At 40.2% G+C, this 24447-nt stretch overlaps 1 long non-coding RNA gene across 1 annotated transcript; it reads right to left on the bottom strand.

Moving 5' to 3' along the window:
• Positions 1–11279: 11279 nt before the first annotated feature.
• On the bottom strand, positions 11280–21360 carry LOC132817951 (uncharacterized). Its single transcript, XR_009644937.1, has 3 exons — positions 21306–21360; positions 11563–11627; positions 11280–11333 (listed from the first exon to the last, which is right to left on the bottom strand). It is a non-coding gene; the product is annotated as an uncharacterized LOC132817951 (long non-coding RNA).
• Positions 21361–24447: the final 3087 nt, after the last annotated feature.

The raw sequence follows: 24447 nt of genomic DNA on the forward strand, positions 1-24447 counted from the left end.
GATGTGGTTTTAGTTAAGTGGACAGATTAGAGCAGCTACTATTTTTAAAGCAAGGTGATGGTAGCTTTGGTGTTCAAAATTGTACGGGAGAAATGATCTGTAACCAAAAGAACACTTTTGTTAAACAAAGCAGCATAAAATATCTGGGGCAGTGAAAATAACTGGAAAATCATTTGAGGAAAGAAGTAGGAGGACGTGGAGGGGCAGAAAGGCATTTAAAAGAAAGGTGGGCATTGCTCTTGCAAAAAGGCTGAGCCACCATATTTGGTGCTACATTCTACAAACTTCTAAAGGAAACGAGGGAAATAGCAAACAATTATTTTTGTGTGAGAAACAGGCAGCAATTGTGTAAATTTCCACTCCTGATTTAAATATTGGATTTGTGACTAAGGCAATTTCTAGCCATACCATGTTTCAATACAAACTAATTTTTGGAAATCTTCAACTTCTTGCATTTTTCTGTGTACAACTGCAATCAGTCCTTTGCTCAGTTGCTCTCACTCAGATACATTTGAATATCCTCTTCATCCTAAAACAGTGAAGGAACCATATTACATTGATTAGATTACTTACGTACAGTGTGGAAACAGGCCCTTCGGCCCAACAAGTCCACACTGACCCGCCGAAGCACAACCCACCCATACCCCTACATATACCCCTTACCTAAACACTACGGGCAATTTAGCATAGCCAAATTCACTGCACATCTATACTGTGGGAGGAAACCCATGCAGACACAGGGAGAACGTGCCAATTCCACACAGTCAGTCGCCTGAGTTGGGAATTGAACCCAGGTCCCTGGCGCTGTGAGGCAGCAGTGCTAACCACTGTGCCACCGTGCTGCTGATTGGTACAGTTATACTAAGTAAAGCATTCTTCCTATTCCATGCTGGCATTTATTCTTCAGTCACACTATTAATTTTTTTCAAATTTGACCATATCTCAGGACTGGCTGAAAATTCTTCCTAATTTCACTTCTGCTGTTGAAGCTCAAAACAAACTTATACTCACCTATTACCAAACTGCCATCTTCCATGAAGACCTGGGTATTCTACACAAATGAATGTTCAATTTTCTCCTTGTACTGTTACTCATTGTGAAATACCCTTAACCCAATCTCTAAAGATTTGCTGATGTAGTCAGTCAAAACATCTCATACTCCCTAATCCACTAAATTATCAGCATATTATTCAAATATTTAGTATTGAATTGATACTTTCTGGAAATAAAAATACATTATCCATTAACAGTTCACTCACTTGTTTTCTTTCCCCAATCTATTTGTGAATAAAGTGACCAACATGTATATACCACTTTTGATAACCAAACTCAAAAGATAACAAATTTGTAATGAAATATTTGATTTCAGAAACTATGTTGTACAGAAGGATGTCATCACACTTGCACATCCTTACATATACAACTTTGCCAGTGTAAACAAATGTATCCATCCTGAGTAAGTCTAAAATTGATTCTCAGTCTGCTGAACTGAGATCTTACATTAAAGACAATGTTAAACCAAAGTTGCTTCTTGGTGGGGATGGTAACAGAAGATTCTGAGTTTGATCCTTTGTGCAGAAAAAAATTTCTACAAGTGCAATTGGTCCCAGCTTCCCTATGTGGGGATGCCTGTGCTTGTACCAATCTGGCTTCCCTGAAGAGTTAAATATTGAAACAGGCCCTTCTGTTCAACTCATCCACACCAACTAAGTTCCCAAACTAAACTAGTCCCACTTGCCTGGTGTTTATCTCAGTTTCCCACTAAACTTTTCTTATTCATGGACTTATCCAAATGTCTTTAAATGTTGTCACTTCCTGTATCCACCATTTCGGCTGGCAGTTCATTCCACACATGAACCATTGTAAAAAAGAACTCCCCCCTCACCTTGAAAACATGCCCCTGGTTTTGTACTCCCCCACTCTAGGGAAGAGGCCCTTGCTATTCACCTGGTTTATGCCCCTCATGATTTTATAAACCTCTAAAAGGTCACCCTTCCATCTCCTATGCTCCAGTGGAAAAGTAGTACAGCTGATCCTTAACTCGACTCTCCATTCCAGTAACATCTTGGTAAATCTTCTCACAACCCTCTACAATTTAATAATATTCCATTTATCTCTCCACAGTGGAGGTTTCCTGCCTCTATTCCTGATGAAGGGCTTTTGCCCGAAACAGATTTTCCTGCTCCTTGGATGCTGCCTGACCTGTGCTTTTCTAGCACCACTATGATCTAAACTTTAATATTCCAGCCTGCCAAAACTCTGGTGTTCACTAGAAACTTGTTTGTACTCAATGGAACTTTGCCACAGCAAAATAAAATGCCAACTATTTCATGTAAATAGAAAATAATATAATACTATAAAACAAGCCTCTTTACCTCAGCTGAGGCAATGTTGCTTTGGTAACTTAAGAGACTTAAGCTTCCAGACTATACCGGAGTTGAGACTTATTGTTCCAATGTTTAGGTGCAGAAAGTGGGCAGTGGCAGAGTCTATCCCAACAACATAGTGAGCGCACACATTTCAAATTAAAACTGTTCATCAAGATAGGCTTTGAACTGGTTTGATTAGATTACTTGTTGGGCTGAAGGTCCTGTTTTCACACTAAGTCCACACCAATCCTCCAAAGAGCAACCCACGCCGACCCATTCCCCTAACATTACGGGCAATTTAGCATGGCCAATTCACCTAACCTGCACATTTTTGGACTATGGGAGGAAACCCACAGACAGCTGCCCGAGGTGGGAATTGAACCTGGGTCTCTGACACAGACAGTGAACTCTAGCATTATCCACTTAAAATCAATGGCTTACCCAGTTTTTGATCACACGGCTTTTCTTTTTACTTATCCGATCATTGCTCATATCAAGTAATGAGTTTCCATGTTTTCTCTTTGGCGTGAATGCACCTTCACAAAATCTTTCATGAGAAGTCTTTAAGATTTGTCCTGAGGATAGGTGGGCATCTTGAAGACCAAGATGATCTTTCCCAGAGCTTTGCAGATTTAGCGTGCTCATAAATCCACGTTCTCCTCCAGAGTTTTCAGCAGGAGATTCGGTCAGTATCCCCAAGTCCAATGATCCAAACTGCTTTAGTTTGGTATTTGAGACACGTCTTATTGGCAATTTTAAATCACATACTCCATTAGAAGGTATTTCAGATTCACTAGAAGATTGTGAAATCACTTCAGTAGTGAACACAGGCTCCATGTGTATGTATTTTAACTCGTTATAACTACACTCAGGTTTAAAGATTGCCTGCAAGGATTGTTTGTAATGTCTTATTTGCAACTTTTTTCTGTCATTTGCTGCAATAGCATAGGACTGATCATTTATCTTCGCAGTGCAAGTATCTAGCAGAAAACTTGGACTTCTATCCGATTCACTTGACGTACTTTCCAAGTCACCATCATATGGATCCAAACACTTAAATTTTGGGGGAAAAAAAGTGATTAGAAATAATTACATACAATGAGACCCAGTAATTAGCTCCAGAGTGAAGGTTTACAGTGTCACAATTTCACACTTTCTTCAGCAATGCAACTGCTGACAAATAAAGGTCATGCATTCTCCCAATAAAGTTAAAACAAGCAAAATATCCATGCATGAATTGAAACTTCAAAAAGATATTAATCATTTCAACCAAAATTCTACATTTTATAGAAGACTGACCATTCCACAAAAGTATTGAATTACTTATGTCCCTCCTTAAGACCATATCTCATTCATCATATTTCAAATCAAACTCTCAAGTTTGAATATTTATTTTGTTTAACTGGGAAGTTAGTTCACATTAAAATATAGATTTATTATAAAGCCTTTTCAGAATCTTTAGCTAATGATTCTGTTAAGTAAATACGAGCATCTCTCAATGTTCTGCAGTAACGGAGGGAAGTAAAATACGGTCTCAGAAGTTGAAGACAAGAAAAATATACTCACTCTAATAACTCATTGAAATATACTGGATATAAATTTCCCCCCCCCCCCCCCCATAGAACTATTGCAGTTTTCCTCCCTTTCTTTCAAACAAGTTTGGCAAAGTTGGAGGCCAAGGAAAGATCGTTTAACCATTTTAAATGTTACCAACACAATCTGAGAAATTATGCATAGAGTCAAGTTACAAGACCTGACCAAGCCCAGGCTTTTGGCAGATACCAAAGTTTAAGGGATTCCAGAATCTTTGAGTTATTTTTAAAAGATATCTTCATTTTAAATTGGAATGTTAGAAATTTCAGTTAAAAAAAAAGGTTTCTCCCCAAAACATGTTGCACCATTTGGTTGATTCATCAAACCAGGATATGGAACTGACTGAATGGTGAAATGCTCTTAAGACAGTTTGGTGTTAATAGGTAACAAAAATTTAAGACACACGAGAACTTGGCATTGGTTCAGCAAGTAAAAAAATTGCAATAGAAAATGGATAAGTCACACAGTTCTAATGACATCTATCCAAAGCTGTTGAAAAAAAATGCTAGATAAAAAAGGCACAGGAGAGACCCTGAGCACACTTTCAATCCTGCTCAAACACATTTACTTGCACAATGTACTCGTCTTGATCAAAAAGGGAAAGTTGGATAAAGCACTTGGTGTTTTGCAGCTAAGCTAACAAATTGTTGACAAATCTTTAGAACAAATAATTGCAGATTAAAATTAGTAAGCATTTGAAAATTCCTGAGGTAATAAAAATGTCTGTCAACATAGATTCAGTAATAAAAGGCACTAGTTGTAAACAAAAATGCTGTGAAATTTCAGCATGTCCGGCATTTCAGGTTGCAAACTTCCATCAATTTTCAGCTGCTGAGCAGGTGCTGCTTTAATGTCAAGTTTCTAGCGTTTGCTGTACTTTCTTTTAAACCCAAGGCAGGTTGTCTTTGACAAGTTGATTGCAATTCAAGTGACAGTGATTGGATAGATAAGAGAAACAAACAGTACACACTGCAAAACAGTAAAAGTTAGAAATACTGGAAGTCCAGACAGATTTGGGGGAGGGGAAGGGGTGTTTAGGCTACATCATTAAAACATGATAAAAAAGGAACAGAAAATAAATCAAGGCGGCCAACAGAATACATCCTTTACAGCTATATGGTTAAAATAGTTGAAATTCAAAGATTCATATTGCATGGATGAGACCTTCGACCCATTGAGTCAATACTGGTTCCCTACACTAACCCACCTTCTAGCATTAGTGCTCATTCACATGCTTATTGAAAAGGTTCTGAAGTTCCCTGCTTCTTTTGCCCTCTGAGAAAGTGTATTCCTTAAATTTATACTTCATCTACACAAAACTTTGCTTAGGCTACACCTGGAGTACTGAGAATCCCAAATTAGGGAGGATCAAATTGAACTTGGTGACACACCACTTCGACTTAATAGGATTCAGGGGTTAAAATACAAGGAGATTGCACAAACTATGATTATATTTCGAGCATTTAAATAGGAAAAAGGTTGATTTAACATTTGATCAGGTTTTCATTCAGGGGAATTGACTGTATATAGAGAGAAACTGTTAATCCTCAACTCCTTAATGAGTTGAGGATTAAGAGTCAAAAAATATTAGAGAAGGCTTTCAAGAGTTAAGTTTAGAAACAATCCTACGTTCAAATCTGGTAGCTTTCTTCCACATGCAGCATTTTTCACCCAGCTTTAAAAACGGATATTGAAAAGTTTTTGTTCGCTAACAATATCTGCCTCTTGCATCAAATCTATTGATATATGGAATTAGGTCACAGATCAGTCATGATCTCAAGGGTAGCAGAGCACATGCATGGAGCTAAAACAGTCTACTGGATTTTTACAAGTGATTTACTCAAAAAAAAAATTCAAGCATGCTCAACATAAAATTTGACATTTATGGTGGAAGAAAATAGACATGGGTAAATAGATATTTCCCAAATTCAAGAAGGGTAGAACAAATGTACTCCAGGAGTCAGGTTTAGGGCTGCTTCTGTATAAAAAAAATGTATTGGCTAGAGTTTAAAAGGAACAAAAATCTTGATACCTGTTGGTAATACAAAAATTTAAGAGTGTGGAAAATATCAAGGATGTCTGCTAAGCACTTGAAAGGCATATAATTAGTGAAATTCACATTCTGCCATGATCTTGAATGGTGCAGCAAGTTGATCAGACATAATGACCTCCACCTTAATGTTCAATTAAATGTGGGTAAGAGAGATAATACATCGTGAAAGAAAGCTAAACTATGAGACAATGCTTTCACAAAATGCCAGTAGAATCTTGGATTTTAATAATAAGGCCTTAGAATAAAAGCATTTTGTTTAAATACACACATATTAGTTAAGCTACAATTAGAATATGGTGTAAATTTTTAGCACCAGAGATATATTTCCATCCCATCAACATTCCAGAGACCATTCCCTCAGTGACTCCCTAGTCACATCCACATCCACCCCCCTTCCTCTACCACCAGAAGTGCAAAATCTGTGCCCACACCTCCCCCCTCATCTCAGTCCACATCTGTCAGAAATTTACCTGTACCTCAAAATGTCATCTACTGTATCCATTGTACCTGATGTGGTCTCCTCTACATCAGGGAGACAGGACGCCAACTTGCAGATCGTTTCAGAGAACATGTCTAGGACACCTGCACCAACTAACCCCACCACCCCATGGCTGAACACTTCAACTCCCCCTCCTACTCCGCCAAGGACATACAGGAACTGGGTCTCCACTATCACCAAACCCTTACCACCCAACACCTGGAGGAAGAACATCTCATCTTCTGTCTTGTGACTCTGCAACCACTTGCAATCAACGTGGATTTCAGTAGTTTCCTCATTCCTCCCTCTTCCCCCCCCTCCCCCCATTATCCCAGTCCCAAGCCTCCAACACAGCACCACCCTCCTGATCTTCCATCACTTTTTCCAACCACTCCACCCCCTCTCCAACCATATCACCTTCATCTATTACATTCTCAGTTACTGTCACCCCAGCCCCCCAGCCCAAAAGCCTCATTCCTGAAGAAGGGAATATGTCTGAAACGTCGATCTCCTGCACCATGTTCTTGCACCCTGTTAAAAAGATGCATTAAAAGGCAGACAGAACTAACTGTATATGTCAACAATGGAAAGTTAAAAAAGGTAGAAAGAGTTAAAAGAAACCTTAGACACTAGATTTACACTAGAGCAGAGATTGATTTATGAATTATAAAAATTGTAAATGAGTTTTATAGATTAGAAAATTTCATCTCCTCAGGGACTCAGTAACAATTCAAACTTATTAACAAAAAGGGTGTAGTTAGTGTTTATTTTACCTTTATAACTAATCCAGAGACCAGGAATAAATGATCCAGAGTCGCAAGTTCAATTCCCACCACAGCCATTCAAAAACAAAAATTGGAAGACCAACTCAGTATTGACTTGGGAACCAGATGCAAACATGAAAAGCACATGCAACCCAGTCAGCCTTGCAAAGTGCTCCTCATTAACATTGGATGTTATGTGCCAAACTAGGGAGAACTGATCAAATCAGCAACAGCTTGGCATGGTCATACTTGCCAAATCAAACCTTATGGCCAATACCCAGAGTCTGCCATCACCACTCCTAGTTATGGCTTGTTCCATGTCCACAGATCTACAAGAGTTGCTCTTGCACCCCTTAGTTACAATACCGCACATTTCTCCGCATCAAACCAAATCTACCACCTATCTGAAGAACTTTCCAAAAACTTCCCCACTACTGAAATTAAACAGTAAGATACTGGTATGCCAGTTAGATTAAAAAAAAAGATTAAGTATGCAAATTCCAGTTGTTACAGGCAGTTGAGAAAGCATTATCATCCATGATAGTGGGACCAGCAATTTAGATTCACTTCACACAATATCACAAGAGCACTGAATACAGCAATGGTTATAGGCCTTGACAAGAGTCTAGAACTACAGATGCTGGAATCCAAAGTAGACAAGCAGCAGGCTGGAAGAAAATAGCAAGGAAGGCAGCATCAGGAGGTGGAGACATCAACGTTTCAAGTATAACCCTTCTTCAGGAATGGAGGTCTGGCAATAATGCTGACAAATTCTTCTTCCAAATTAGCTACACCCCTAGCCAAGTTGTAGGAATAGCTACAAGGATAGCATCTAAAAAAAAATGTAGAATACTGCATAGATGTGATCCAACAACCCAAATAAAAAAATACATTTATGCAGAGCATAAATGGAATCAAGGAGCTCCATGTAAAAATCTAAGCCAGCAAGATTCTGGGAGGGATACTCCACCAGCTTGAGCAATACTTTAGTCAGTCAAAAGAAAGTTATAATTATCAGAGGAGAAATGACTCAAAGCTGTGTCCTTTGAGGGGGAAAAAAAAGTCTAGCTTAGTTCAGTCAAGGGAGGAAAGAAGATGACAATCAAAATTTCAAAAAAAAAAAGAGACAATGATAGAACAAGCTATTGAGAAGGTAGCATTGGACTATATTAAGCATCTGTACTCCAGCACAATCTGCAACCTCAAGATCCAGCATTTCCCCCACTCAACCATTACCATCAAGCCAGAAGATCAACTCTGGTTCAGTACAAAACAGCATAAGCAGCAAATGATTGACAGAGTTAAGTAATCCTACAACCAAAAGGATCAGACCTAGGCTCTGCAGTCCTGCCACATCCAGTTGAGTGGTGGATAATTAAATAACTCACTGAAGGAGGAGACAGCAAAATGTCCCATCCTCAAATAATGAAAGAGCCCAATGGATCAGTGCAAAAAGATAAGGCTGAAGCATTTGCAGCAATCTTCAGCAAAAAATAAAAAAGGTGTTAAATAGATGATTCATCTCAACCTCCTCCAGTGGACCCTAGCATTACAGATACAGTTGTCAGCCAATTTGATTCACTCCACATGATGTCAAGAAATGGTTGGAGACTGGGTAATGCAAAGGCTATGGGCTTAGAAAGTATTCTGGTAACTATATTGAAGACTTATGTTTCAGAACTTGCCACACTCCTTGTCAAGCTCTTCTAGGACAGTTACAACATTGTCGCATGGATATCAATGTGAAACATTGCCCATGTATTTCCAGTACATAAAAAGCAGGACAAATCCAGCCCAGTCAATTACCCCATCAGTCTACTCTTAATCAGCAGTAAAGTGATGGATGGTGTTATTGCTATCAAGTAACAACATTTGCTGAAGCCCAGTTTGGATTCCACCAGGGCCAGTCAGCTCCTGATCTCATTATAGCCCGAGTTCAAACAAGGATAAAAGAGCTGCATTCCAGAGAGTGGTCAGAGTGATAGCACTTGGTATCAAAATTGCATTCAACCAGAGTTTGATATCAAAGAGCCTCAGCAAAACTAGAAATCAGTGGTAACAGGGCAAATTCTCCACTGGTTAGAATAATACCTGGCACATAAGATAGATGTGATTATTGGAAGTTAGTGATCTCAGCTCCAGGACATCTTTGCAGCAGTTCCTCAGGATAGTGTCTGAGGCCCAACCATTTTCAGCTGCTTCATCAATGACACTCAAAAAGGTCATAAATGGGGATGTTCACTGATGATTATGTAATGTTCAGTACCATTCGCAACTCCTCAAATACTGAAGCAGTCCACTTTCAAATCAACACAATCTGGACAATATCCAGGCTTGGGTTGACAAGTAGCAAATAACATCCACACCATACAAATGCCATCACCAATAAGAGACAATTACCCAGCACCTCTTGACATTCAATGGTGTTACCATCACTGAATCCACCACTTCAACATTCTTGGGGTTACCCTTGACTAGAAACTCAACTGGACCCACCACATAAACATAATGGCTACAAGAGCAGTAGAGGCTAGGAATACTGCAGCATATAAAACTTACCCCACATCTCCCAAACGCCTCCTATCATCCACTAGGCACAAGTCAGGGGCCTGATGGAATACTCCCCATTGGCCTGGATGAGGGCAGCTCCAACAAGAAGGTCGGCAACACCAAGGACAAAGCAATCCACTTGATGTGGTACCTCATGCACAAACATCCACCCCTCCACCACAAACAAACACTCAGTAACAGTAGGGTGTTCTAGCTACAAGATTACCACAGAAATTCACTCTCAATCCTCAGGCAGCACCTTCCAAACTCATGACCAATTCCACCTGGAAGGACGAGGGTAACAGATATATGGGAACACCATCATGATTGTTCAGCTATGACATAAGCCAACATGTACAGGGGCTACTTTTCTTGAAGTTTGGCATCATAAACTTTTACAGATTTTGTGAAAGTCTAATATGTACACATACCAGCATCCAAACCAAAATTAAAATACTTCCTAGCTTTATATTTTTACTAAAATTGTATGCATTTTGAAATGTACACAGTGTCTTGCATCTTTGGAACCTGCAATTTAAGATCTTAGCCACTTTGTGGAGGTCGGGAAGGCTATATACATCCACAGTAATGACCTACACTAAAACAGGACCCCAATGGAATTCACCTGACCCTAAAACCAAAAAGCTACCAGTTGAATATAAACTTAGGGTGTTCCTGCTTGCCCATAGCCACAGCATGATTCAGCAGAACAAAAAAATTGCTTATCTTGAAAGAGAAAAAAAAAGTTAAATTAATAAACATTACCATTAATTCTGTGGCTTTTAAAGTAAATCTATTTTAAACAATTTTTAATTAAAAATTGTGACAAGAAGTGGACTGATGAAATATATAGGGGACCAGCTTTTTTTAAAAAAAGTATATAACCCTTCAACTGTAGGATAGAGATTAGATGGAAGGAAGTCTCACTCAACTCTGCCAGCTTTAGAAATTAGTCTTTTGATCACAACAGGGCAGTGTTTAAACCCTGTTTTTCCTGTTACATGTAATTCTCCCACGAAATGTTGGCACAGCATATCAAAAGATGAAATGTTCCATTTCCCCAGATCATGCTGCTCCAGCAGATATTTATAAAAGAAAAAATGACAGGCACTCCTTAACAGAGATTAAAAGAAAAATGCACCATAAAAGAATCAAAAAAGTTGAACAAAAATAACTGCTCTCTTACACAAAGGGATGATTAGTGAATATTGCTGAGTCATGTGCTAATTTGCCTCTTGCAATTAAGAGATGATTACTAACATTTAGCGGAGAAAATGGCAATGGAGGCAAAATGTTGAATGTAAATCCATGTGTCTAAAATCAATGATTATGAATACCAGATTAACTTCAAGTAATATATTCCAAACAGGTCAGGTATTTACATCACAATACATTCTGCTGTTCTGGTACATTTTGAAGTATAAATTTCAACATTTACTTCAACTTTTGATTTAGCTTCAGATACTTACTTGGTTCACTGTTGCATGATTCTTTACAGAATCTGGTAAACTTAGGTTCATCAATGCCTGTAATGGATAAATAAAGAAACATTTTTAATTAACATACAAAGTTTTATGCTTATAAACTATAAGGAAAATTACCTCATTAGTGGCAGAGGCATCAGATTCAGATTCTGTACTTGATTCTAATTTACATTTTTCCTTGAAGGGGGATAGAAGCAGCGTATTACTTATTGATTCTTCCAATTTATTTTTCTACAAACTCTTTAAACATGTTTAATACTTTTCACCTTACATTGTATTGAGTTGTCAATACTTCCATGTAGTCTGGTGTTCTGCATACACTTGTACTTGCAGCTTCTGAAACAAAGCAGTTAAATAAATTAGTATAACATGAGTAAGCAGAAATTTCAAAACACACCACATGTGTGGGTGTCTGAAAAAAAAAGGCTTGGTCAATGAGTCTTTTGAATATACAATTTTCAATTGTCTTGTGCACATTTCCTTTTCTCCTCTATTAGCAGCCATATTTTCAGTTGTCTATGTTTACACTATGAATTTCCTTCCCAAAGCTGAACTTTTCTTTTATGATAAAACACACAAAAAAAAGTCTCTTTCACCAAGCTTTTGATCACCAGTCCCAGTATCACTTGTGGCTCAGTATCAAGTGACCACCCTGTGAAATATCTTGGGACTTCTCACTACTTTTATATTCTTCTTCCGTTCTTTGCCCAGAGGCAAGTCTGACTCAGGGCAAGGCAATAGGTCCCGAATCTACTCCAGCCAGAACAGGAATCGAATCCCATGCTTTCGGCACCATTCTGCATGCTGCGGTCCAGTCAACTGAACCAACTGCCTCTGCAACAAGTCTGAGTGGCTATGGGACCACACGTATTTACATGGATATTGTAGCCTATAGCAGTGGGTAGTGATGGCCTAACTTATTTCTGTCAGATAGTTGGCCAGGAATCTCTCCCACTTGCTGTTTGCTCACTGAGCTGAAAGGTTCGTTTTCAGATGTTTCATCACCATACCAGGTATCATCATCAGTGAGCCTCCAGTGAAGCACAGGTGTTAGTGACTCACTTGTGTTTTGGTTTCCTTGGGTTGATGTCGTCATTTCTTGTGGTGTTGTCGGTTCCTGTTCTTTTTCTCAGAGGGTGGTAAATCAGATCAAGTCAAATGTGTTTGTTGATAGAGTTCTGGTTGGAATGCCATGCTTCTAGGAATTCTCGTGCGTGTCTGTTTGGCTTGTTCTAGGATGGATGTGTTGTCCCAGTCGAGGTGGTGTGCTTCATCTGTATGTAAAAGGATACTAGTGAGAGTGGGTCATGTCTTTTTGTGGCTAGTTGATGTTCATGTATCCTGGTGGCTTGTTTTTTGCCTGTTTGTGCAAAGTAGTGTTTATTACAGTTCTTGCAAAGGTATTTTGTAAACGACATTAATTTTGCTTGTCATCTAAATGGGGTCTTTCAAGTTCATTGGTGGTCTTGAAGGTTTTCTCTAATTTATTTCATTTAAATGACGACAAAAAAGGTGTCATTCATGTAGCAGACCCAAACTTTGGAACAACACATCCATCCTAGGACAAGCCAAATAGAGAGACACAAGAATTCCTAGAAGCATAGCATTCTAACTGGAATTCTACTAACAAACACTGACTTGGATCGGATTTACCAACCCCCGAGAAAAAAAAGGAACAGGAATGGACATCACCACAGGAAGTGACATCAACCCAAGGAAACCTAAACACAAATAGAAAAGTGGGTCACTAACACGAGTGCTTAATCAGAGGTTCACTGATGTTACCTAGTATGGTGATAAAACATCTGAAAATGAACTTTTCAGCTCATCGAGCAAACTTACATCCAGAACCCCAACCTGAGCTACAAATCTTCCCAAAAGTCGGTAACCTCTCCCACTTTTATCCCTGCTATTGGTGCAAGATGGTAGGATTCCTGTCCAGGAGCAGGAGACAGAGCAGAGGAGACATTGGAGACCAGGACGCAGCCAGGAAGGCAAGAACTTAGTATATATATTTGGGCAGCAGCTAAACCAAAGATACTTCACATGTAGTATCCCCCTCCCTCTTTTAAAACAGAAGAAAAGGACTCTAAGGTAAGGTTTTTTCCCCCTTTTCTATCATATATTTAAGTGCATTGTTGTTTTTAGTTAGTTGATATAAAGCTAAGGCTTACAATGGCAGGGGACCTCAAACCTGTGGCATGTATCTCTTGCTTGATGTGGGAGCTCAGGGATGTGGCTGATGTCTCTGACTCTTACACTTGCAGGAAGTGTCCAGCTGCAGTTATTTGTCTGCATGACAGCTCTGGAGTGGTCAGTGGACTTGCTGTGGGGCACCACGATGTTGAGGTCACGGGTAGCACGTTTAGTGAACTGGTCACACTGCAGGTTAGAATTGCTGAGGGAGACATTGAATGGGTGACCAAAAGGCAGAAAAAAAGTAGGAAGGCAGTGCAGGTGTCCCCTGCAGTCATCTCCCTCCAAAAACAGGTATACCGTTTTGGACACTTTTAGGGGAAGATGGCTCACCAGGCGAGGGCAACAGTTGCCAAGATCATGGCACCATGGCAAACACTGCTGTTCAGAAGGGTGGGAAAAAAGACTCCTAGGGCCATTGTCATAGGGGATTCAATGCAAGGGGAGTAGATAAGTGGTTCTGTGCCGAAAACAAGACTACCGGATGGTATATTGCCTCCCAGATGCTCGGGTCAGGGATCTGAAAAGGGGATGGTGAACAACCAGTTGTCATGGTGCATATAAGTACCAATGATTTTTTTACTTAAAATGAGAGGAGGTCCTGAAAGCAGAATTCAGGGAATGAGAGGAGAAGCTAAAGAGGAGGACTTCAAAAAGGTAGCGATGCCAGGATTGTTACCAGTGCCATGTACTAGCTAGGAAGGAATAGGCAGGATTAACACATGGCTTGAGGGATGGTGTAGGAGGGAGGGGTTCAGATTTGTGGGTCATTGGGACCGGTTTGAGGGAAGGTGGGACTATGACAAATTAAATGGTCTACATCTGAACCAGATTGGAACAAACGTACCTGGGGGAGTTTTTGCTACTGCTGTTGGGGAGGTTTTAAACTAATGTGGCAGGGGGCTGAGAACCAGAAGAGAAGATTAGTAGACAGTAAGGTGAAAACTGGACACTAAGGATCATGAAGTTAGCATTACCAAGGGAAGAATAGGCAGAGAGCAGATGAATGCAAAAGAACTGCAGCCTGAAGTGCACATATTTAAATGTAATGAGTATAGTGAATAGGGCAGATGAACTTGGGGCTTGGATTGGTACGTGGGAGTATGATGTTATTGCAATCAGAGAGTGTGTTGAAGGAAGGGCATGATTGGCAACTAAATATTCCAGGATATAGATGCTTCAGACAGGACAGGGAGGGAAGTAAACAGGGAGGGGGGAAAAAAAAGGAGTGGTGTTGCTGGCCAGGGATAATATCACAGCTCAGCTAAAAGAGAATACTGTGGAGCGCTTGAGCACTGAGGCATTATGGGTAGAGCTGAGAAATAAGAAGGGTGCAGTTACATTGTTGGGGTTGTACTACAGGCCTTCCAACAGTGAGCATGAGGTAGAAGAACAAATAGATAAATAGATTATGGAAAGATGTAGAGGTAACAGGGTGGTAGCGATGGGAGATTTTAAATTTTCCCAATATTGACTGGGATACACTTAGTGTCAGAGGTCTGGATGGGACAGAATTTGTAAGGAGCATCCAGGAAAATTTTCCAGATCAGTATGTCAATAGCCTGAGGGAATGGGCCATATTGGACCTGGTGTTGGGGAATGAGCCAGGCCAGATGGTCGAACTTGCAGCGGGGGATTTCATGGGAATAGTGACCACAATTTTTAAGTTTTAGAATACTTGTAGACAAAGAGGAGTGTGGTCCTAAGGGAAGAGTACTAAACTGGGCCACGGCCAGTTATATCAAAGTTCAGCAGGAGCTGGGAAATGTGGATTGGGAGCAGCTATTTGAAGGTAAGTCTACATTTGATATGTGGGAGGCTTTCAAAAGGTAGATTGAAGATAGTGCAGGATAGGCATGTCCCTTTGAAAACATGGGATAGGGAAGACAAGCTCCATGAACAGTGGATGACAGGAGAAATCATGCAACCAGCCAAGTGGAAAAGGGAAGCATACACAAGGTCCAGGCAGCTAAGAACAGAACACACCTTGGGAGGAATATCAGGAGTGTAGGACCAATCAAGTGGGTTAAAAGGGGTCATGAAATAACTTTAGCGAGCAGAATTAAGGAGAACCCCAGGGCCTTTTCTTCATATATAAGTAGCAACAGGGTAACTAGATAAAGGGTTGGTCCACTAAAGGATAAGGAAGGAAGGTGGTGTGTTAAACCTGAGAAAATGGGCAAGACTCTCAATGATTACTTTGCATCAGTGTTCACCGAGGAGAGGGACAGGATGAATGTTGAGACTGGTGATAGAAGTTTGATTACTCTGGATCACGTTAACATAAGGAGGAAAGATGTGTTGGGTAGGCTAAAAGGTGGACAAATCCCCAGAACCAGATGGGATCTATCCCACATTGCTGAGGGAGGAGAGAGAGGAAATAGCTGGGGCTCTGACAGAAATGTTTGTAGTATCCTTAAACACAGGTGAAGTGCTGGAGGACTGGAGGGTTGCTCATGTTGTCCCCCTGTACAAGAACGGTAGTAGGGATATTTCAGGTAACGACAGACCAGTGAGACTGACATCAATAGTGAGAAAGTTGCTGGAGAAGGTACCAAGGGATAAAATCTATTTATATTTGGAAATAAATGAGCTGATCAATGATAGGCAACATGGTTTTGGGCAGGGGAAGATCGTGCCTTACTAACTTAGAGTTCTTGGAGGAAGTGACCAAGTTGAAAGGTAAAGGAAGGACTGTAGATGTCATATATATACTTTACTAAGGCATTTGATAAGGTCCCCATGGTAAACTAATGGAGAAAGTGATGTTACATGGTGTACAGGGTGTTCTAGCTAGGTGGATTAAAAAAAAACTGGTTGAGCAACGGGAGACAGTAGTAGTTGAAAGGAGTTTCTTGAAGCGGAGAAAGGGTTACCACTGGTGTTCCACAGGGATCAGTGCTGGGACTACTGTTGTTTGTGATATACATAAGTGATCTGGAAGAGGGCACTGTTGGTATGATCAGCAAGTTTGCAGGTGACAAACTGGTGGGACACCAGAAGGCATAGGGGACTGTCAAAGAATACAGGAGAATATAAATAGACTGGAGAGTTGAGCAGAAAAGTGGCAGATGGAGTTCAATCCAGGCAAATGTGAGGTGATGCATTTTGGGATTCTAATTCTAGAGCAAACTATACTGCAAACAGAAGAGCCTTGGGAAAAGTTAACAAGCAGAGAGATCCAAGAGTTCAGGTCCATTGTACCCTGAAAGTGGCTGCATATGTGGATGAAGTGGTCTAGAAGGCATATGGCATGCTTGCCTTCATCAGATGGGGTATGGAGTATAAAAGCTGGCAGGTCATGTTAAAACTGTACAAGACTTTGGTTCAGCCGCATTTAGAATACTGTGTACAGTTCTGGTCGCCACATTATCAAGAGGATGTGGATGCTTTGGAGAGGGTGCAGAGAAGGTTATGAGAATGTTGCCTGGTATGGAAGGTACTAGCTATGAAGAGAGGTTGAATAGGCTAGGATTGTTTTCATTACTAGAAAGGAGATTGAGGGGGGAACCTGATTGAGTCTACAAAATCATGAAGGGTATGGACAGCGTGGATAGAGATAAGCTTTTTCCTCCAGTGTGAGGGATTCAATAACAGGTGGTCACACGTTCAAGGCGAGAGGCAAAAGGTTTAAGGGAAATACACACGGAAAGTACTTTGCACAGAGGGTGGTAGGTGCCTGGAATGCGTTGCCAGCAGAAGTAATAGAGGCAGGTACAGTGGATTCATTTAAGGTGCGATTCGACAGATGTACGAGTAGTGGGGAGCAGATGGATACAGATCCTTAGGAATTGGGCGATATGTTTAGACAGTGGATTTGGATTGGCTCAGGCTTAGAGGGCTGAAGGGCCTGTACTGGGCTGTAAATTTTCTTTTTGTCCTTTGATATGCAATGATGATACTCAACAGGTTTACACATTTAATGTACAAATCTAATTTTAGTACTTACCTCATACTTTTCAAAACAAATTTGTTGTACTTTAAAATATTCCTGATAGCTCTGCTGGCTTTAGCCTATATCTCTGATCTATTTTGCCATTTGTCTTTAGCTTCTGAGAAGCACCAGGCCTAAAAAAAAAACTTATCACACTGATATGACCGAAGTCATACGATCTTGTGTGCATCATTCCTTCTTAATGCCCAATTAGTACGAATCGGGAGTCATAGCATTAAATTAAGTTTCCTGACTGAATTTTTATTTCCAAAGTAGATGCAAAATTAAAATGTTTAGTTTGTTCCACTAAATAAAAAAGTGTAGCTAGGAGTTTCCTCATGATATTCAGGAAACTCAGCTGTTGGCCAGTTTATCCCTGAAATAAGTGATTTGAAAAGAATTGAATCATCTTTCCCAAAAGTTATTACATATTACTGCCACTAACAGACTAGGAATCCAAATGGATAGAGATTGAGACATTTCTGTAATACATGGATGCAGGTGAAACCTTTCTGATAAAAGCAGAAAATTCCTACCACAGCTTGAAAGTTAAATCAAAATTCCAACTTAGCCAAATGGAAATCACTTTTCTATAAACAGAAAGGCCCAAGTCATTTCCCTCCATTGAATTATCAATAAACGGATGTCCTCAAAATTAGATTGATTACTGGCTAGTAACACTCCCTAAGTGTAAGCTGCAACACAGTGGGAAGCACTGCAGACTCAAGAGTTGCTAGATTGTGGGTTTTCGATTCACTGCAGACTTTCAAGCTCAAGAATCCATGCTAGCATTCCAATGTAGTACTGAGGTAGTGCTGTAGTGTCAGAGGGCCATCTTTTGCACGAGACATAAAATGTTTTGTTCATGTGCAGTTGACCCAGCAATATTTAAAATAAGCTCAAGAGATTTAATCCCAAAATCTTGTTTAACCTTCATCCATCCATCAACCAACATCAGAAACAAAGAACAGAGTATCCAATCATTTTGCTGTTTGTAAGAGTGTGCAACTTGGCTGATACTTTTCATACATTACAACAGTGACTGCATGTCAAAGACTGAAAAGCACTTTGGGATGCTAATGTCATGAAAGGTACTACATAAATTGAAGCTTTCTGTCCCCTCCCTATCAGAGGCTGCCATTTGAAAGAGATTTGATATTCTACTGGAAATGTCCACACTAGGATACACCTTATATTAATAAACCAACTCATGTTCATTTGAATGCACATTATTCCTTTCCCTAACTCATTTACAAAAATCATTCAAAATTATTTAAGTGATATCAGGGCTTTAATGAATAAACTGGATACTATACTGGCATTCCTATTACATCTCTATATAAACAGCTGATTTTGCAAGTTTGAAAATTCACATCAAGTCATATCTCCACTTTTCACAACAGCTTCATGCATCTACATTCCATAGCTCAAAGACTAAACTGTAACCATCTCTCAAAACAATGGGCTGAGAAGTGGCAGATGGAGTTTAATTTACATAAATGCAAGGTGCTGCATTTTGGGAATGCAAATCTTAGCAGGTCTTATACACTTAATGGTAAGGTCCTAGGGAGTGTTGCTGAACAAAGAGACCTTGGAGTGCAGGTTCATAGCTCCTTGAAAGTGGAGTCGCAGGTGAATAGGATAGTGAAGGCGGCATTTGGTATGCTTTTCTTTATTGGTCAGAGTGCTGAATACAGGAGTTGGGACGTCATTTGCGGCTGTACAGGACATTGGTTAGGCCACTTTTGGAATATTGCATGCAATTCTGGTCTCCTTCCTACTGGAAGGATGACGTTGTGAAACTTGAAAGGGTTCAGAAAAGATTTACAAGGATGTTGCCAGGGTTGGAGGATTTGAGCTATAGGGAGAGGGTGAATTGGCTAGGGCTGTTTTCCCTGGAGCGTTGGAGGCTGAGGGGTGACCTAATAGAGGTTTATAAAATCATGAGGGGCATGGATAGGGTAAATAGACAAGGTCTTTTCTCTGGGGTGGGTGGGGAGAGTCCAGAACTAGAGGGCACAGGTTTAGGTTGAGAAGAGAAAGATATCCAAGAGATCTAAGGGGCAACTTTTTCCATGCAGAGTGGTGCATGTGTGGAATGGGCTACCAGAGGAAGCAGTGGAGGCTAATACAACTGTAACATTTAAAAAGGCATCTGGATGGGCATATGAATAGGAAGGGTTTGGAGGGATATGGCCCAGGTGCTGGCAGGTGGGACTAGATTGGGTTGGAATATCTAGTTGGCACAGATGAGTTGGACCAAAGGGTCTGTTTCCATGTTGTACATCTCTACCACTCTAAAACTACAGCATTGAAAAAGAAAAAAAAAAGTGAAGACATTATCCCACATAAAAGCTGATGAAGAAAAAAAACAAACTACCAGAAATACTCAGCAAGTCTAGCAGCATGTGTGGAGACAGAAGTAAAGTTAATGTTTCAGGCTACTTATTTTTCAGTAAGAGACAAAAAGAAACTGCAGATGGTAGACTCCAAAGTAGAAAAGCAGGAGACTGGAAGTGCACAGCAAGCCAGCAGTATCAGGAGGTAGAAAGTGAGGTCTGCAGATGCTGGAGATCAGAACTGAAAACGTGTTGCTGGAAAAGTGCAGCAGGTCAGGCAGCATCCAAGGAACAGGAGATTCAATGTTTCGGGCATAAGCCCTTCATCAGGAATGAGGAAAGTGTGTCCAGCAGGCTAAGATAAAAAGTAGGGAGGGGGGACTTGGGAGAGGGGCGATGGAGATGCGATAGGTGGAAGGAGGTCAAGGTGAGGGTGATAGGCCGGGGTGGGGGTGGGGGTGGAGAGGTCAGGAAGAAGATTGCAGGTTAGGAAGGTGGTGCTGAGTTCGAGGGATTTGACTGAGATGGGGGGGGGGGGGGGGGGGAAAAAGAGAGAAATGAGGAAACTGGAGAAATCGGAGTTCATCCCTTGTGGTTGGAGGGTTCACAGGCGGAAGATGAGGCGCTCTTCCTCCAACCGTCGTGTTATGGTCTGGCGATGGAGGAGTCCAAGGACCTGCATGTCCTTGGTGGAGTGGGAGGGGGAGTTAAAGTGTTGAGTCACGGGGTGATTGGGTTGGTTGGTCCGGGTGTCCCAAAGGTGTTCTCTGAAACGTTCCGCAAGTAGGCAGTGGAGAGTTAATGTTTTGGAAATGAAACATTATGTCCCATGGACTAGGGTGTACAAAGTTACAAATCACACAACACCAGGTTATAGTCCAACAGGTTTAATTGGAAGCACTAGCTTTCGGAGCGCTGCTCCCTCATCAGGTGGTTGTGGAGTGAGCTCCGAAGGCTAGTCCTTCCAATTAAACCTGTTGGACTATAACCTGGTGTTGTGTGATTTGTAACTTTGTTAATCCACAGGAGGGAGCTAGAGGACAGTCCTGCAGCACATCTCTGCAAGATGTACTCAGATTTGACTAACCAGCATATTCACTGTTGGCCTTCTTACGAAATAGGGAATCCACATTATGTGTCAAGAATACTGATACTACAATGACAGCCCTAAATAAGTGTTTTCTGCAGTGATTGAGACCAGGGTTTCCAGTATTTCATAGCACAATCAACTTAAAGATGCTCAATTCATTAGAAGAATAAAACAAACCGTAATTAATTTAGTTAATCACTCAATAAACAAAATAAAATCCATTTCATCTGTGAGATGCCAGCTTACAACCGCCTAATTAAAGAGGGAATTATCGAAATCTATAATAAAAAGTAGTGGCGAAAGTCACTTTGAAATGCCCCTTTATTGGAGAGTTTAACACAAGGGATACCACGCCTCAGGCGAGGGACGAAGTTGAGAGGAGTTAAAGGGTCCAAATCTACAATACAACGTAAAATAAACCAGACAAAAGTTACTAGGTCACAGCCCCTCGTTACCTTGAATAGAACAGCGAAGTCTCCTCTTCCTCCTACTGCCTGACATGCTTAAACACTCTCCACTAACATCAACCTTGTCCAATGTTGTAATTGAGAAGCTCAGTATTTTGCAATGTTCCCAAAGCCGAGCAAACCAATAGGAGAACGCAATTCAGGGAGCCCTCTGATTGGAAGGGACGGGGTCAGTTGAGAATAGTCTTCACAAATTCAATCCTTTAAACAGAAACATCTGGGAACAGATGGAAAATACAATACCCGCACCCTAGTCCCAACAAGAAGTATAATCCCAGTGCATTAGACCTTGAACAAGTTGACACTTTCATCATGTTAATTGAACACAAGTAGCCATTAGATTTTAACTTTCTCGATCCAATCACGTACGTCGAAAGAGAATACATAATAATGTATTCCTTACTTTTATATTGATGTGTGTGGGTGTATAGAAAGAAATTGACCGACCAACAAATTTGGACATTTTGAAGAAACAAATTTACGTGGGGCAAGGTAAGAAATCTATAGAAATAAAATCATAAATTTATTGGATCCTTACATGGAATGACTGATCAAGGTACTCACATGGTTTTGGGTAATATTTGGTTGAATAAGAACATACCACCATAAAACATAGGAGCAAAGTAGGCCATTCAGCCTAATAAGACAGCTCTGCCATTCATGACTAAAATGGTAACCTCAAGCCCAATTTTCTGCCTTTTCCCATAATGTTTGATTTCCTTAGATTAAGCATCTATCTATCTCAGCCTTGAATATGAAGTAACTACTGAGAGAGAGAGAGTCATATAGGGGAGGACAAAACAGGCCCTTCAATCCAATTGGTCCACGCCAACCAGGTTTCCTCAACTGAACTAGTCCCATTTGCCTGTGCTTGGCGCATATCCCTCTCAACCTTTCCTGTCCATCTACCTGTCAGGCAGATCAGCCAGTGAATACTTTGAAAACACTAAGATTTAATTAGGGGTAACAGATATGTTGAGAAACATAGTTCAAATATAACATGTGATCAGAATAAATAAAGGATACTTATGAACTGTGACAGATAAGGACAGGGATAAGGGAGGAATTATAGATACTTATTCCCTTCCCTTATTGTCCATAATTTGTGTGTATTTTTTTGTTTAAGAAAGGAGTTTCCAAGCACCCTAGTGTGTGGGCAATTTGAATAATGAGCAGCAAATATTTCCTGCATTATGTGAAGGGGATTTTATTTATTCATGCATTCACCCCAAGGTCTAAAGTTACATAAAAACCAAAAGAACTGTGGATGCTATAAATCAGAAACAAAAACAGAAGTTTCTGGAAAAGCCCATCAGGTTTGGCAGCACCTGTGAAGAGAGATCAGCGTTAATGTTTCAGGTCTGGTCAGCCTTCATTGGAATACCTCAGTTCTGAAAAAGGGTCACCACACCTGAAATGTTAGTTCTGATTTCTCTTCATAGACACTGCCAGATCTGATCTAAAGATACATGACCCACCCAGCTATTCTCATATACACATACTCAAGAAAAAAATACACTCACCAAGAATAGTGCCCTAATGAATTATAAATAAAAGAATACACATAATTTTAAGTGATTAGTTCATCTTGGAAAATGCATTGAAGGTCTCAGAAAGATGTTTTCACTCCAGAACAGTAGTCTAAGTGAATTTATAAATCAAAGTCATTTCAGTATTCTCTTAAAGAGGTGTACTTTTTGCAGATCACAAAGCAAAATTACTTGCAATCCTGTTACCTGTAGGTTGGATTGAAAAGGAACAGGCTTACGTAATTATGATGTTAAACTCAAGTCTTAAAGCACAGATGTTACTGTTTTTTCTGCTGTTACTGTTTCTGTATATTCCTTTAGATAACACTTCAAGATTGAAAGGGAGGGCAATAATGACTGCCTTACCAAATGGTTTCTCACAGTTCTCTTTCCCATATACAGTGTTGAGCTAATTTACTTAGCCACAATCTGGATTATAGTTTGCAAACATTTACTCTTACTGGTGGTTCAATCGCCAACAGCTATGATTTGGAACAACCCATTCAAGACAGGAAATACATTGTGGCTGGTTTCAGCAAATGTTTAATGAGACCTTTAGCCTGGAATCTGTCTTTTCAAGTCAGCATGGTATTTCCTGAATCCACAGACCACGCTGGATAACTCACAGTGCACATCATGTGCAGCCATCAATATCTGATTTAACAAGAAGTCAGTTCTAGAAGATGCCACAGAAAGTACATATTTTTAAGATTATGACCTTTAGTAGGCATGACATCATTGTCAAATGGATGGACAGAATGGCCTGGTCTTTGCAGCCTGCCATAAAAATTTCTTCCATATGTTGAGGCTGTTCAGGGAATTAAGCCAAAGTGAAAAACCATAAAAACGTCTTCCCCTTAAATGCTGTTTGCTTCTTTACCGCCTGCTCATAATACTTTATTTTTGGACATTAGTGAGTATTTCATATCAATGACTCCTTATATTAAAGCCTCCCACCCAATTATCAAGAAATGGGTAGCTAAGGTAAAGCTTTCCCACATTGAGGTCACCCCTCTCTTTATCTCTTAGAATGACATCTGGTCTAATTTCAGCCACACAGTAGTTAAGACCAGCTTCTATGTTCTGTCCTTGGACCAATAACAGGCATGATGAAGATGAAAATGTAAACAAATGTGTGAAGAAAACGTCAATCTATCATGACTGCTATTTTACATCTGCATCAGTTCTGGAAGGCTGAAGAATGTTTTGTATTAAGGGAGAAACAAGGAGAATTACTTGCGAAATATTCAATAATTTCTTAAGATTTCACTGGATAGTGTAGGATTGAGCAAAAATCTCTATCATCTAAAAATATGACAAGACAAAACCCTGGACTTTTCAAAACTTGTAAAAATAAAGACGTTAGCTGGGCTGAGCTTTGGGAAAAATATACAAACGCAGAGATGGCCGCTTGGAAATAGTAAGGACTGCAGATGCTGGAAGTCAGAGTCAATAAAATGTGGAGCTGGAAAGGCACAGCAGGTCAGGCAGCATTGGAGAAGCAGGAAAGCTGACATTTTGGATTGGGATATTTTATCAGGACTGGGGAGGGAGAAGGAAGCCGAGAATTAAATAGAGGGAGGGAGTGGGGCTGGGAGAAA

The sequence above is a fragment of the Hemiscyllium ocellatum genome, chromosome 8, assembly GCF_020745735.1.
Source record: "Hemiscyllium ocellatum isolate sHemOce1 chromosome 8, sHemOce1.pat.X.cur, whole genome shotgun sequence".
Taxonomy (NCBI): Eukaryota; Metazoa; Chordata; class Chondrichthyes; order Orectolobiformes; family Hemiscylliidae; genus Hemiscyllium; species Hemiscyllium ocellatum.